This window comes from Hibiscus syriacus, unplaced genomic scaffold, assembly GCF_006381635.1.
Source record: "Hibiscus syriacus cultivar Baekdansim isolate YM2019G1 unplaced genomic scaffold, ASM638163v2 tig00110458_pilon, whole genome shotgun sequence".
Taxonomy (NCBI): Eukaryota; Viridiplantae; Streptophyta; class Magnoliopsida; order Malvales; family Malvaceae; genus Hibiscus; species Hibiscus syriacus.
The window spans coordinates 1193798-1209480 of record NW_024062745.1 but is presented as its reverse complement, the minus strand read 5'-3'; the positions used below and the strand labels follow the sequence as shown (position 1 = coordinate 1209480).

The window sequence follows — 15683 nt, the reverse complement described above, 5'->3', positions numbered from 1 at the left end:
GGCCAACGGATGCGACGATCGATGACTGTAAATGTAGCGGTCAACGAGCTTATCTGTTAAAATTTTAACGGTAAGGTATTAAAATGAAACAAAAAACTAAACGTCATGTATGTTTTTTAAAAAAAGAATGAAAGTTTATTTACTAAAACGTAACAAAACAAATAGTTTAGGTACTAAACATATAATTTACCATTTCTTTATTATTCCTGACTATACGACAATATTTGTATTTAATTTTAAATTTATATAAATTCTTATATATATAAATAAAAATGTTCTAATTCTAATCCTGATTATTTAAAGAGAATAATATTTAATTATAAGATCATGTATTCATATTCAACATTCATATTTGAACCAATGTAAGTTGTACCTACTGGTTTAATTATCTATCTTAGAGTAGGAACTTCAATAAACACCTTGATATTTTCTTTCTCAGATATCTCAATGCCTTGTAAGAGGATCTTCTGAGCTTGGAGTCGTTACTGGAGCCGTAGGAGACATTTGAGTTTCCTTGACTCCAACTCCTGACAATGACTGAACAATTAGAACCATCACTCTTCATCACAACATCCAAGAGATCTAGCAGTATCGACGTGTCCTCGGATCCTTTCAAGCTACCATTGACAGATATATAAATCCGAGGTTGAATTATGTTGTCTGTCACTAACATTTGACAATACCTTGTGTTCTCGTAACATAGAAACAGGAGCAGTTCAACAGCAAGCTCTTGTCCTTCCTTACTACCGGACCCCAAGATGGTGGCGATTGAAGTACATAAACTTGTTGAAAATTTAATATTAGCCTAAATAAGTTCACACCTAAATTAATTTGATGTCATTGCTTACATCAATTTAGTTTTGATGCCATTGTTTACATCAATTTAGTTAGGTAAAAATTAAGTATTTTTCTCATGTTTTAATTTCAATGGTTTAGTTATTTAGTGATTATTTTAATGAGTGGTTTAGATTGTTTCTTGTAACCTATAAATAACTTACTTGTATTTGAGTTTTATCATCCAACAATCAAAGCTTAATTATAAGCATTTGAAAGCTTTCTTAAGAGTTCTTCACTTTTGTAATTTTGTGAGATTATTCTAAAGAGAGTTTTTCTTCTTCTCGATCAATTAGAGTTTTTACTCTATTTTGATTCAACAATTGGTATCAGAGCCACGTTTTTAAGGTCTCTAGAAATTTCGAGTATGCTCTGTGGCTACAGTTTTAACTGATCTTCCACATCAGAAAAGATTTCTTAAGACTATTGTCGGGGTTATTACAAACCTTGTGGAGCTTATTTGTGTTTAGAGTAATTTAGTACTATGCACGTTTGTTACTCAAGCTTGTTCGGTGTAGTCAAAGCCTTGTCGTTAAGATGGATGATCTTCAAGTAGTTGGAGGAATCAAGAAGTTCAACAACAAAAACTACAACACGTGGGCAACATGTATGGAGTCATACTTACAAGGTCAAGACCTTTGGGAGGTTGTCGGTGGTGGTGAAGTTACACAACCGGCGGCAAAAGATGCCAATGGCATCTTATGAAAGTGGAAAATTAAAGCAAGCAAAGCAATGTTTGCTTTAAAGACCACAATTAAAGAAGAAATGTTTGAGCACATCCGGGATGCTAAAACACCAAAGGAAGCATGGGACACTTTTGTTACATTTTTTTCAAAAAGGAACGATACAAGATTGCAACTTCTCAAGAATGAACTTCTATCAATGGTGCAACACGACATAGCGGTTGCCCAATACTTTCACAAGGTGAAGTCGATATATCGCGAAATTTCAGAATTAGATCCGACAGCTGCTATTGGGGAAGCCAGTATAAAAAGAATAATTGTCCATGGTTTGAGACCCGAATATCGAGGGTTTGTTACCGCTGTACAGGGATGGCCGACACAACCATCGCTTGTTGAGTTCGAAAATTTGTCTGTAGGTCAAGAAGTCATGGCCAAGCAAATGGGAGGAGTCTCGCTGAAGGGTGAAGAGGAAGCGCTCTACACCAGCAAAAGCAGAGGCATTTTTCAGTGGTATACTGGCAGTGGATCTAAAAAGGATGGTGATAAGGTGAAAAATTACCAAGGAAATGGAGGCTCTCATTTAGGGGGAGCATCCAAGAATTATGGTAATAATAGAAAGTTCGATGGCAAGTGTTACAACTGTGGGAAGATGGGCCACATGGCAAAAGACTATTGGACCAAGAAAAAGCTGTTGAAAGTACTATTGCTACTTCCAGTTCGAAAGAGAATAGTGAAGAAAAGTAGCTATCTGAGTATAATGGAGGTCGTGTGGTGGTGACAACTGACAACTCAAGGTTGCCGATAACTCACATCGGTAAGACGATAGTTACGCCTCGATATATACTAACCAGGTGCAATTTCAAGATGTTTAACATGTCCTAGGAATGAAGAAAAATTTACTATCTATGGCTCAACTAACATCATCAGGTCATTATGTCTTATTTGGTCCCCAAGACGTGAAGGTTTATCGTGACGTCAAAATCTCAAAAACACCAACAATGGAGGGACGACGTTTAGAGTCAATTTACGTGATGTTAACAGAGTCTGCATATATAGACAGGACAAGAAAAAATGAGACATCAGATCTATGGCACATGCGGTTAGGTCACGTTAGCTATTCCAAGCTAAGTGTGATGGTGAAGAAGTCGATGCTTAAGGGGCTTCCTCAACTAGATGTGAGAACAGACACGATCTTTGTGGGATGCCAGTATGGTAAGGCACACCAATTACCATATGACGAGTCAAAGTTTAAAGCAAAAGAACCGTTGGAGTTGGTTCACTCTGATATGTTCGAATCAGTTAAGCAATAGTCAATTAGCGGTATACGGTACATGGTAACATTCATTGATGACTTCTCCAGGTATGTGTGGGTTTTCTTTATGAAAGAAAAATCTGACACATTCTCAAAGTTTAAAGAGTTCAGAGACTCAGCTGAAGGAGAAGTGGGAAAGAAGATATGTTGCTTGTGCACAGACAACGGAGGAGAATATAGATCAAATGAGTTCTCTCAATATCTAAGGGAATATCGAATACGTCATCAGTACACTTGTGCCAACACACCACAACAGAATAGAGTAGCAGAAAGAAAAAAACCAACATCTTACAGAAATTTGTCGAAGTATGCTACATGCAAAGAACGTACCTTGAAGGTTTTGGGCTGAAGAAATGAGGACTGCAGCCTTTGTGATCAACAGACTTCCTCAACCAAGGTTAGGATTTGTTTCACTCTTTGAGAAACTATGGAACATAAAACTTACAGTTAGCTACTTTTGAGTATTTGGTTGTGTATGTTATGTGTTTGTTCATGATCATTTACGGAGCAAATTTGACAAGAAATCTATTAGATGTATCTTTGTGGGATACGGCAGCCAGAGAAAGGGGTGGAAATGTTATGATCCAATTAGTGGAAGATGCTACACGTCACGAAATGTTGTATTTGATGAAGCATCTTCTTGGTGGTCCTCAGAGAAAGAGGTGTTGCCAGATTCGAGAGAATTTGTAGACAAGCTATAACAAAAGATGGGGGAGCATGTTGTTCAACTCCAAACAAGTTCAGATGAATCAGAAGATCCAAATGGCGATGATGTCAAACAAAGAGTGACTCAGAATCCTTGGCAAACTGGCGTGTATCAACAACCAAATGAAGAAGGTGGGACTAGTGAAACAAAAGAATCAATTCCACAATCTCAACTCCGAATGTTAACAAGAATACGAAGGCCAAATACCAAATATGCCAATGCAACCATAATTGAAGAAGTAATAGAGCCTGAGACGTTCGAAGAAGCATCGTAAAGTTCTGAGTGGATGAAAGCTATTGAAGAAGAGATCGATGCACTTTAGCAAAATCAAACTTGGGATCTTGTGTCAAAGATAAAAGATGTGAAACCCATATCTTGCAAATGGGTTTACAAGATAAAGCGTCGTCATGATGGGTCAATCGAAAGGTACAAGGCACAATTGGTATCTCGTGGTTTCTCTCAACAGTATGGACTAGACTATGATGAAACATTTACTCCAGTGGCGAAACTTATAACCGTACGAGTTCTACTTGCACTTGCAGCCAACAAAGATTGGAATTTGTGGCAGATGGATGTGAACAATGTTTTTCTTCATGGAGAGCTAGATCGAGAGATCTACATGACCCAACCAATGGGTTTTCAGAGTCAAGATCATCCTGAACATGCGTGTAAGCTGTGAAAAGCACTCTAAGGATTGAAACAAGCACCTAGGGCGTGGTATGGTAAGATATCTAAATTTCTAACGAAAAATGGTTATTCAGTAACACCTGCAAATTCTAGCTTGTTCGTCAAAGTCAAAGAAGGTAAGCTAGATATCGTGCTAGTGTACGTAGATGACTTAATCATAACCGGTGATGATGAGACAGAAATTCTTCAGGCGAAGGATAATTTATCAGTTCGTTTCCAGATGAAGGAACTTGGACAACTTAAGCACTTTCTTGGTCTAGTGGTTGATCGCACACACGAAGGAATATTTATGTGTCAACAGAAATATGCTAAAGATTTGTTGAAGAGGTTTGGAATGCTCGAATGCAAGTCAACTCCAACACCAATGGAACCAAATGTCAAAAATGTGTGCACATGAAGGAAAAGATTTGAAAGATGCAACAATGTATCGACAATTAGTAGGTAGTCTGATATACTTAACCTTGACCCGACCTGACATTTCTTATGCAGTTGGTGTGATGAGTCGGTATATGCAAAATCCAAAGAAACCTCATTTGGAAGTAGTTCGACGAATATTGAGATATGTGAAGAGTACAATTGACTATGGTCTTTTGTACAAGAAAGGTGAAGACTACAAGTTACTCAGTTATTGTGATGCTGATTATGCAGGAGATCATGACACCAGGAGATCAACAACTAGGTATGTGTTTAAGCTTGGCTCCGAAATAATTTCTTGGTGTAGCAAGAGACAACCAACGGTATCATTGTCAACCACTGAAGCTGAGTATCGAGCAGCAGCAATGGCAGCTCAAGAGAGTACATGGTTGACACAGTTGATGAATAATCTACATCAACCAGTAGATTATGCAATTTCGTTGTATTGTGACAACCAATCGGCAATTCGACTGGCGGAGAATCCTGATTTTCATGCAATAACTAAACATGTGGAAGTACATTACCACTTTGTTAGGGAAAAAGTTTTGCAAGAAGAGATTGAGATGAGACAAATCAAGACAGATGAGCATGGTTTTCAGAACCGGACCGGTTAGCGAACCGACCATGCTACTGGTTCAACCGGTCCGACCGGTCGGAAGAACCGGACGACGTCATAATTATTTAAAAAATTAAATAAAAATACCAAAAATATTTAATAAAAAATAATTTTTTATATCACAATTCATATTCAAAGCAAGTCATAACATATATAAGTTAAAAACCATAAAATCAAGTGAAACAAAATGATTCAAATTAACTACAACATAATATTTTAAGGTAAAACATATTAAATAATAAATATAATTATATAACTATAATTAAAAAATAAATTTGGAGCTAAAAAAAGCATAACAAAATGATATTGTTTGGTTTAATTTTTTTTAAAATAATCTCACATGGCTAAGAAACATAGAAGATCATCCCAACTAACTTCTATAAATAATAGAGGTAATTTGGCATTCAAAATCATGGAGCCTTTTGGTAAGCATTGAGTGAACTATTCTTTCACTTCAATCAAGCTCGAATTTTAGGCTTCAATCGAGCTTCTAAATTTTTTTTGAGTTCAAACCTTTTCGAGTTCAAGTTTCAATATTATATTTCGAGTTCGAGTTAAACTTCATAATTTTTAGCTCGTGAGTTTGAATCGAGTTGAACTTACTTTTAAATTTTTCAAGTTCGAGTCGAGCTCAGCAATACTCGAGTTCGACTTGGCTCGTTTAACAAACGACGTCGTTTGGTTTAATTTTTTTTTAAACAATATTTGTGGGTTTTTTCCGGTTTTCAGCTTATTCGGTTTGAACGGTTCAACGGTTCTGGCCGGTTCACTAGTAGCGGTTCAACCGGTCTAGATTGAACCGGACTAGACAACGGTTCCCGGTTGAACCGGCCGATCCGGTCCGGTTTTCAAAATAATGTAGATGAGCAAATTGCTTACTTGTTTACAAAAAAGCTTGAGTGTTGGAAAGTTTGAACATTTTCGTCGTCAGCATGGCAATTCAAAGAATGGTGGCTAACATTGAGGGGGAGTATTGAAAATTCAATATTAGCCTAAATAAGTTCACACCTAAATTAATTTGATGTCATTGCTTACATCAATTTAGTTTTGATGTCATTGCTTAACATCAATTTAGTTAGGTGAAAATTAAGTATTTTTCTCATGTTTTAATTTCAATGGTTTAGATTATTTAGTGATTATTTTAATGAGTGATTTAGATTGTTTCTTGTAACCTATAAATACCCTACTTGTATTTGAGTTTTATCATGCTTATAATTAAAGCTTAATTATAAGCATTTGAAAGCTTTCTTAAGAGCTCTTCCCTTTTACAATTTTGTAAGATTATTCTAAAGAGAGTTTTTCTTCTTCTTGATCAATTAGAGTTTTTACTCTATTTTGATTCAACAAAACAGACTTCAATGGCTTCGACTAGAGCCTCCTCGATGTTGCGTATGTTGTTTATAATCTCAATGGAGTACCCTCGGGCGTTTGGATATTCAAGAAAAGAAACCAACTTCGGAACATAACCCAGATATGTTATATGGTGACCGGCATCGCTACTGTTCGACAAATTCGCTAGGATCTTCAGAGCAAGCAAATGAAATTCCTTGACTGTAGCGACGAGAAGTTTTAGGATGGATGGCAAAACGCCACATGCCACGATTATGGACTTATAGTAGCTTTGCCTGGATAAGATTTCCACTTTCCAGTATTGCAAGGGACTCTCCAATCGTTTCGGAATCCATCAATGATGCCAACAAATGGATGACATCTTCATGACAGGGAGGTAATTCGATTCTGCAAGAAAAGAACAGATATGTTTACGAATGTGTTGTACACAAATACTTCGAGAAAAATGAAGACTCGGAACAATACAGACGAGGAATACGAGAGAGGAATGCTACCTGCTGCCGCTCAAAATCGCCCAAAGCACCTCAGCCCCATCTTTCTGCATTTTTATGTCACATATTTCATTTGCATCCTTCAAGAATTTAATCACAGGAATTACATGACTGTTTGAAAATGTCAAATGCTGGGCCTCATCATTGTCTTCTAGTAGTCCTTTGACATTTTGAACAGCCTTGCATTGCGAATTCCACTAACGTTGATCGAGTTCAGAAAGACATGCCACATGAATGCGATTACTACTCGAAGTCTTAGAAGAGTGATGATGCTGATGTATTCGACTATGGGAATCCACAGCAACCTTAGGCAGCCTCGACATAGTCTCGTCATTGCATTTCCCGTCAGACAAATCTAAACTTGAATTAGTACTCACCGAGTCATGTGAGATGTTCCCTATTTCGAGTCACAAACCAAGTACAGTACTACCAAGGCTAGCAATGGAGGTGGAAGAAGGTTGATGTAAGGAAAACAGTGAAGAACTGGTTTTACATGTTGAGGAGCATTGATTCCGTGCCTCAGAAGCCAATTAGAAATAAGGGCTTTCATTGCTAAATTTGGTGTTAGGGACAACTAATTCAACGTTCTATTAGTTACAGGGCATATCTGATTGCCTTCATTAAACCACTTCTCGATCCAAACTCGTTCGAACGTTTTCCCGGAAACAATAATTACAGGATCATACATCAATCTCGTAGAGATTCGGCATACGAATTGCGCAGGAGGTATAGGAATGAGTAAGTCATCACCTGAAGTTCCATCTCCTTCTTCTTCTTCCATCAATGAAAAAAGCTCTCTACTTCCATGTTTTTGGACTGAGGTTGCCAAATTAAATCCCCATGTTTTTTCAGAAGATCCAGGAGATACTTCAAGATTTTCCTGTTGTTTACATCCTGGACTCTTCCAAGTAGAGGTGTTCATTCGGTTAATTCGGTGGCCGAACCGACCGAACTACCATTTTCGAATTAACCGAATTTTTTTTAACCGTTATTCGAATCGAACTTTTTTTCGAAAATATTAACCGAACCGAATAAATTTCGGTTAATTCGGTTAATTTTCGAATTAACCGAAATTTTTTAGAATTTGAGAATTTAATATTTTTTTAATTAAAAAACCAATTTACAATTAATTTAAATAATATCTAATTATAAATAATATCTAATTAATTTGATTCAAACATTTTGCATTTAGTTTTGATATTATTTTAATTAATTAATATTGATTTGGGTTTTAAATGGATTTTAAATGGATTGGGCCTCTTAATATAATTATATTTAAAGGTTAATTCGGTTAATTCGATTAATTAACCAATTTCAAACCGAATTAACCGTTAACCGAATTCCAAAAAAATCCTTAACCGTTTCCCGATCGAATTAATCGAACTAATTCGGTTCGATCGATTAATTCGGTTAAAACCGAATTTTGAACACCCCTACTTCTCCAAGCAGTTTCTTGATAGATCTTTTCTCTACCAAAAGAGCAAAAGGAGATGTAATGCTCAGTCTCAAAGCCGCAAGACGAAGAGCCTCAATTTCGGATTGGATTTTCGAGGCCGATGCAGATATGTAACGTTCAAGCAATGCAGTATAATTGCTCCAGGATCATATTCAGAAGGCTCTAATGTAAACCTCGCACTTCTAAGTTCCTCTATAATTCCAGCTATCTGTAAACAGTAATTTACTCTTTAATTATGATCAAGTAAAGGGCAAAGGAAACTGCAGATAACAGACAAAAGAAGTGTACGTATATATATAACAGATACTCGAATCCGACAAACATCCGAGTTCGAATAAGAAAATGTCTTTCCACAATTTTAGTAACAACAGCATCATATAATGCATGTAATGCCACAAGTAAACCCAAGCACTTTTTGTAGAGGTAAAAGGTCTGCAGTCTGCGGACCACATCTGCAGGCATCTGCAGCAGAAGAGGTAGACCAAAAGTCTGCAGTCTGCAAGAAGAAGACTGTTTGTTTTTTAACGTCTGCAGACTGTTAAATGAACTGAAATATAAATAAACTGATTTTTTAAACTTAAAAGAGTTTTGCAATACTGATATTTAAATAATTTTAGTTTTACAATACTGAAATTTAAATAATCCATACAACTATAATAATAAATTATTTAAAATAAATCAATCCATATTTTAAAATAAATCAATCTATACTAATAAATTATTTAAAATAAATCAATCCATACAACTACAATAATAAATCAATTCATATTTTAAAATAAATCAATCCATACAAATAAATTATTTAAAATAAATCAATTCATACTAATAAATTATTTAAAATAAATCAATCCATACTAATAAATTATTTAAAATAAATCAATCCATATTTTAAAATAAATCAATCCATACTAATAAATTATTTAAAATAAATCAATTCATACAACTACAATAATAAATTAATCCATATTTTAAAATAAATCAATCTATACTAATAAATTATTTAAAATAAATCAATCCATATTTTAAAATAAATCAATCCATACTAATAAATTATTTAAAATAAATTATTTAAAAATAAATCAATCCATATTTTATAATAATTTATTTTAAAGTAAATTATTTTATAATAAATTATTTTAAAATAAATAACCTTATTAAATTATTTAAAGTTATTTTAATAAATAACTATATTTTATAATTGTTCTTGAAGAGGTTTGAAGACCTTTGAAGACATAAAACCAAGTCTGCACCAAGAAGAGCTCGCGCAGACGTTTGAAGAGCTTTTGTCTTCTAAAAAACAAACAGTCTGCGAAGCCTAATGTCTGCGCGTGGTCTGCGCGACGCAGACATAAGTGGTTTGAAGAGCTTGCACAGTGAAAACAAACACCACCTTAGTGTTATTACAAACCTTCTTAGCCAACAAGGGTGGAACCATTTCTTGAACTTGATTCATGCAAACCTCCAAAGTTGTCCGAATTTTTTCACACCTCAAGAGTAAATTTTTCGCTGAAATTGCCTAAATGATTTGATAAATACAACTGTTATTCAAATAATTTCAACATCAACCCGATAATTTATGTGAATATCTTACTGACAAAACAGGGCAGTCAGATACGAGAGACGGAAAAAAATTAACATTCCCGTGTCGGAAGCATACCTGTATCTAATATTCATACCCGAGTTGGAGTAAACGTACAAAAAAAATTATATGCTAACATGGGAATTCATTTCATAATGAAACTACCACCTGCGACCATGATATCAATGCCTAAATTCTGCAGAATCATTTCACGCAAATTAGTTTACTTCTTATACAGACAGAAATGTAGAATTTAAGAAGTACCAAGTAGAGTTTGCTGGATTCAGAACAGTGCAGGATTAGTAAATTGGCTTTATCCATTGCAGACTGCAATGTGCATAATGCACAGACTCCCGGTGCACATCGTAGCCGAGCTGCCTCGAGAGCTGAAAACATGTAAGAAACGCTATCGACCAGTTTCTTTAGCTCCAAGCACATCAACCGATATACCTGCATCGATCGGAAAGAGTGGAACCTTATAGTACAAGACTACTTTATTGAAGCTGAAGACGCGGAAATAACTCCCCAAACTCTCTGCAATCCTTCGTGACAGTTTAAGTCAAAGAAATATGGTCCAAAGCTGAAAAAAGCAGTAAACATTTACCTTAATGGAGCTGTAATATGGAAGATCAACACTCTCAGCAGCACCAAGTTCCATATCATAACAGTCTCCTAACCCTGCATATTGGTCAAAACAATTGGATCCCTCAAATGGATATATTTGCAGAATACACCATTTTCACAATTGAATCACAGTTACATGAATAGTTCCCACCAATTACTTTTACTTGATTCATGTTTATACTATTTAGATTTCTCCGTCCATAATTCAATAGATATCGAATGTAAACATGTTTAATTTTATATTCTCTTATGTGTTGTACTATCAATAATGACAATCAAACTAAATTCGATCAATATTATTTTGCATACAAAGCTTATACATTTAAACTATGTCGATTTACTGATTTAATCAAATGATTGACTTTCAATTTGATAAACTTACAACATTTTAGTTGAAAAATATTTAAATAATCAAGTCGGTTCAATTAAAATAACCGACTGAACAAGCTAAAAACCAAATTCTCACCCTTATTCATATCATAATTTGAAAAACATATTATAAAAAAATTTACGGATAGAAATGAGAAAATTTTATAAAATAATTTCTTCATAACTTAGGAGACGTTATCCAAATCACCTATTTTGTTTGAACTTCATCTCGTTGACAATCTGTTCAGTTTGGAAATTATTGGTACCATAATTAGTTTATCACCATATATTTTTTAAAAATTTATCTGAATAGAAAAATTATCTAATCAAAATTTTAGAAACTTGTAAGCTGTGATTAAATTATCATAAAATTACAAGTTCTCTTGAAGATTTTCTTTTCATTTATTTAAGACAAAAGAGTATCTGAAGCCTTTGTATTTGTAAAAAAAAAATCAATGTGGCTCTCAAAAATTTTTTGTACTTAATGTGACACTTCACCAACGATTTTTTATAGTTGATCGTTACGATACAGACGTGACACTTCACAATACTGATGCGATAATCCACAATACTGACATGATAGTGCACAGTGGATGGTGACATAACTGATGATATGACAAATGGACTAAATTGATTTTTTCATGTTCGTTGGCCAAATTAATTTTTAAAAAAGTTTAAGGGATTATTTAATTTTTTATTAAAAATAAAAAATATTTTAAATTCAAAATATAAAAATATTCAAAAACTTAAATATAATAATACCAAAAATAAAAATTAAATTATTCAAAAATTAAAATATATATTATTATTTTCAAATATCATGCGACATAGTTGATATTAATCAGGTAGTACAACCGATCATATATTGAAAATAACACAAGTGTATTAAAAAACTTAAACAAACTAAAATTTAATCGAGAAACTTCGATAAAAACTATTATTATTAATATAAAATACTATTATAATATTAGAAAGTTACCTATTATTTTTCCTTTTCTACTTCTCTGCCACATAATTTTTGCATTCCTTGCACTCTTGTTCTATCTAAGATAATAAAAAATTTCAGCCCTATTTATAGATTTTATTGGATTGTTGACTAATGTCAACATATTAACTATTAATCTTAGACATATGTAGATCATCTTTTAGATCATTCTAGAGAATACTAAATATTATAAATATCTAGATTTTGTTATGAATATTTTTAAACATGTATTATAATTATATTATTCTAGAGAAATGAAACGTAGGTGATTTAGATATAAAACAAATAATCACGCCGGTTAATAAGAAAAAGCATCAAACTAACGATTTTAGCATTAAGAACAGAGGAAATTAAGACAGTTGATTGAAGCATAAACTTGATTTCAGTTCTTGAATCACAATCGCATTGGATATAAATAACACAACACAAAAAAAAAATTGTTGTCAAATCAAATGACACTAGTGAACGCTCAATAATCACCCGTATTCGTTAGAGTTTGAACCTGGGACCTCTAAAGTAACATCATTTCTTTAATCACTGAGATAATTTAATTTGTGATTTAAGAGACGTTATTTAAACATTTAAAATTTTGAAGACTAATATAGAATGGAGGTCATAGTGTGAAGATAAATTTTGAAACGACTGAAAGTTTTAAGGATAATCTTTTAAGTAATATTTTTTTAGAATTATAGAAAATAGAATTATAGTGCAAGTATTAAGTGAATAAAAAATGTTAATTAGTATAATAAAATATAAACATGTATAGGATCAATCAAGCCTTGTTATAATTGGACTGCTTTAGCAAATCCATACAATAACATGACTCGATTGTTAATGTTACAAAGGATGCTACAAATATTTCAAATTAGCTGATAAAGTTATACATACTCGATTGTTGATGAATGATGACATTTTCAATATACAATCAAATCTAATCTAATCTAAAAAAAAATAGTAGAAAGAAATGGAACCAAACACAGATTTGAAATGACTTTTTACAGGTATCCTTAAAAACGAAATTATCTCACAGTTTAACTCGTGTTCGGTTATTTGGAACTTAACCAGTCGCCTACCTATGAACTTGCCATAAATTTCTCCTCTAAGACTATAAATTCTTCTGAATTCCAAACTTCAAATCATCAATTACATTTCAGTGAATAAATTCATATTCACAGAAAATAAATAAATAAATTCATTACTTTTCTCTTTGCATTCTTTACCAAGACCAGGGATTCAAATTGCGGTCGCGGTCGCGTTTTCGGTCGCGGACGTAACGAATGCTTTCGCGGACGTGAATTTTTTTGAAATTCACACAACTTATTATAAAATATATTAATTGTAAAATAATAAATCACTTTTAATGATTTTTAGAGTATTTTTTTAACACTTATGGACTTTTATTAATACATAAACACAATTTATTTAATTTTATGTAGTAAATTCATAAGGCCATAACAATAACTCAAATACTCCATTCTATTTAAATTTATATGGTTTTTTTGGGTCCAAACTTTAAACCCAAAAAGCCTAAAAAATAAAAGTAAAATAATAATAAGAAGAAGAAGAAGAAATAAAACATAAAAAAATCTTTAAATCCCTAGCCTAAGGAATGGGTAAAGATAAAACATAAAAAAATATCATCATTCTTCTAACGTGAAAATGGAGGGCTGGAGGCAGAACGCAAAAGCAGCAAAGATTTCTTCTTCTTCTTCTTTTCAAATGCATCCCTTTTCTTTTCTTTGTTACTTTTCTTAAATTTTTCTTGTTATTTCTATCAAAAATATCCACAAAACTACAAAAATTGATGGATTTGTGAAGATTTTCTGTCAAAATTTTTTCATACCTATGTTGGTTGTTGCATGTTGCAAGAAGGAAGAATTTAAAACAATCAGGTATTTTACTTACTTGAAATTGTGAGATTCTCTTCAAAGTGAGTTTTTTTTCTTTCTGATTTTCCTTTGATTTTGAGCTTGGGGCAACGAAATTTGAGAGGATTTTTGAAGGTGCAAGCTAAAAAAATTCAGATTTCAATTTGGGGTTGCTTTTTATGTTACTTTTTGTTTTTATATTTTGTACCGATTATAAAATTTTGAATTTGTAATTACTTTTTTTTCAATTTTTATGAAAAGTAAACTAATTTTTACAGGTTTTACAGAGAATATATGTTTTCATTTTTACTTTTTTTTTACTTTTACTGGAAAGTACATTGATTTTTATATATGAATTGCTATTTTTTGAAGTAATTATGTTGTTGGTGATGTTTGATGTTGTAAAGGGGATTAACGGGAAAAATGGTCTGTTATAGCTGCGATCGACCCTTACCCGTTAAATTACGGCCGTTATGGGTGTAATTCTATTTCACATCGGGATTTCGGCTGATATCGGTAATGGAAGCCGCCGATATCGCGATATAACGGTCGTTATACCGTTACACGGCCCTTTTTTGAATCCCTGACCAAGACCAAAGAACAAAAAAAAGGGCAAAAAATTGCTTTGGTTATTGTTTTGGTCTCGATGATCACCGTTCTCTCGGTCAATTCTGTTGTCGTTGACGCTGAGACTTCAACTACACCGGCAACAGGCACAGCAGTTCCGGATACACCGACGATAGGCACAGCAGTTCTGGATACACCGACGACAGGCACAACAGTCAAGCGACAGGCGCAGCCAGCTGCTGACGTGCCATCCGCAGACAACGACTCAACATGGATCGACTGGGCCAAGGACAAAATCACGTGAGAAAAGTATCCTAGTTCTAATCATTTATAAACGTGTTTGCTATTGCTTATATATGTACATTATGTACAGGGCCGGCCCTGGGCCGGGGCAGGATGGGCGCCCGCCCAGGGCCCATAATATTTTCCATAGTCTTATTAATTTAGAACTACAAGATTTTGTATAACTAGGGGTCCATTTCTTTTATTTTGTCCCGGGCCAAAAGATAAAGAACATAAATAGAGGTCTATTTCTTTTGTTTCACCTTGGGTCAAAAAATATCCAGAGTCGACTCTGATTATGTATCATAACTTTTGACGTGTCAATGTGTTCAGCGGCATTGAGAACTTGTTCTCTTCATCCGTATAGGGATCAACACCAGCAGCAGCACCTACAACCGCAACTGCAACTCCAGCCGCAACCGCAACTGCAACCCCAACCGCAGGAAAAGCTTGAGCCGGAGCTGTCACTACAGATGGGATATTATGCAATAAAATATCAAAGCATATTAATGTAATAAATTTAAAGTAATCCAATCAGTTATCCTCCAATAATGAGGGTGTTGGGATTGGAGAATCACCATCATTTTCTTCATTTTTTCTGATTGGTCTATTGTTTTTTTTTTCGACCTTTCATTCTATTCGAATTAGTAATCAATTATGAAACTTTATTTTTCTAATTGCTTGAACAGTAATACTCTCTCTTGTGTTTTTTCCTCCTTTGGGTTAAATTGTTGCATATAAAAAACTATAATCTACTGTCAATCAACATAAAATAAGACATGTACAAGAGACAAGATTTAACGTGACTCGGCCTTGTCTACCTCTCCGGACGATAGAAACAATAATCCACTATATACGTA

The 15683-nt window shown here is 33.8% G+C and overlaps 1 pseudogene; it reads right to left on the bottom strand.

The window, feature by feature from the left end:
- Window positions 1-394: 394 nt before the first annotated feature.
- LOC120126457 lies at window positions 395-10808 on the bottom strand (annotated as a pseudogene).
- Between the last annotated feature and the right edge of the window lie 4875 nt (window positions 10809-15683).